This window comes from Gigantopelta aegis, chromosome 6 (genome assembly GCF_016097555.1).
Source record: "Gigantopelta aegis isolate Gae_Host chromosome 6, Gae_host_genome, whole genome shotgun sequence".
NCBI lineage: Eukaryota > Metazoa > Mollusca > Gastropoda > Neomphalida > Peltospiridae > Gigantopelta > Gigantopelta aegis.
This window is the reverse complement of record NC_054704.1, coordinates 99978716-99980505: the sequence shown is the minus strand read 5'-3', so window position 1 is coordinate 99980505 and position 1790 is coordinate 99978716. Positions and strand designations below refer to the sequence as shown.

At 38.7% G+C, this 1790-nt stretch overlaps 1 protein-coding gene across 1 annotated transcript in view; it reads left to right on the top strand.

Moving 5' to 3' along the window:
• The first annotated feature begins 595 nt into the window (after positions 1-595).
• LOC121375138 (pendrin-like) overlaps positions 596-1790 on the top strand; it is a 69622-nt gene continuing 68427 nt past the window's right edge. The window contains exon 1 of the mRNA XM_041502394.1: positions 596-828. The gene's annotated coding sequence lies outside the window, so the exon portion shown is untranslated. The remainder of the gene's footprint in view (positions 829-1790) is intronic.

Genomic DNA, 1790 nt, shown 5'->3' with positions numbered 1-1790 from the left:
GATGTTCATAATGGTGATGATTACGATGATGATGGAGATGATGGTGATTATAATGGTGGTGGTGGTGGTGGTTATGATGACGGTGATGATAGTAGTGGTGGTGGTGATGTTGATGATGATGATGATGGTGATGATGATAATAGTGGTGGTGGTGATGGTGATGGTGATGATGATGATGGTGGTGATGATGATGATGGTGGTGTTGGTGGTGGTAGTGGTGATGATGGTGGCGGTGATGGTGGTGGTGGTAATGTTGTTGATGGTGATGGTGGTGATGTTGATGATGATTATGATGATGATAATAATGGTGAAGATCATGATGTTGGTGGTGGTGGTGGTGGTGATGGTGATATTGATTAACAATCAAATAGTTTATTTTAACTGGTTTTGGGATTGATTGCACATGATAAATCACACCTACCACCGATTTTATGTTAACGGCAACGGAAGACAGCATGCACTTGAGTAGCATTATTGGTTGACAGCTGTCGTTAGAAACAAAACTGTTATTATAGAGACACAAGCCTTTACTAACACAGCTGTTGCCAGTGATAGGCAGGCGCCCGTGAATATCCTGTTAACAATACAAAACCTGTTGGTCTTAGTTGCCAATTCTTCCAGGAATCAGTTTAGTTAGTTTTTCACCTGACTATATTTCACGGTGTAAGTCTACTTCCATAATGGGTTAGCTGAAACAGCATCTTCGCTGGGCGTTAGGAGTATGGGAGGTGTCCAAAATCCTTATACAGCCCTCCGCCTTTTTCCTGTCATATGTCAGCTGTGGACCAGGGATTATCGTAAAGGGGAGACAGGGTCCGCCAGTACTAGGTAAGATTTTAGTTTTATCTAATAAAGTAATTTCATGTATAGTTTACAGATATCATAATAAACAAATATGCGACCCTCGTTAAGTGCAATTGTAATATGAAATTATAATTAATGTGTTTGCATAATAATCTTGGAATTATTTCAACCTCACATCACCTTAAGAAAAAATGGACTCAACGTAACTGACAATATGAGCAGTAGGAGCAGGTGTTTTAATTTTAAATTACTCTATCAAACTTAGCCACAAATTAACACAAATATTAGTAGTTAATGATTCAATCAAGGACAATTAATTAAACGAAAACTAAAATGAAAATGCCCAAATTTGAATACAACTCTTTTTTCACAATAGCATTACTGCCAAACAGCTATATTAGGCTGAAAACGAATCACTACGCATGTTTACACAATTATTCTTGTAGAATGATGGAAATACATCGTAAAAAGGTCTCAGGTCAGCACATTTTGACCGAATATCTCTATCGTTTATGCCAGAATTTGAGGACTTGCTCCAGCAGTAGGTGGGCAGTTGTAACCCCCCCCCCCCCCCCCCCCCCCCCTCTATCCACGGTCTCCCGTCACTACGCTTATGGGTTCAATATTTGGTTACTAGTATTAACGGAGCTCTTTGATTTTTTTAAGATAAAATAGTAATACAACTTCATTATTGATTTTTCCATACAGGCAATCAGATAAAAATAATAATTAGCAGACGTGTAGATATTGACTAGTGCTTAAAACATGCTTCGCTTGTTTTACCTTGAAGTGCTCAACAATTTTGTAGACTGGTTCACGTGGGCGTTATATCAGAGGGCGTTACACCTACGGGCGTCTGTAGTGCCCACAAAAGTCTAAAAATTGATAAATGTCATTTCGATGATAAATGTTGCAATTTGCCTGCCACAAATATCGCAATTTTTCTGCCACAAATATGTCGTAAATATTGAAAAATGTCACACGAC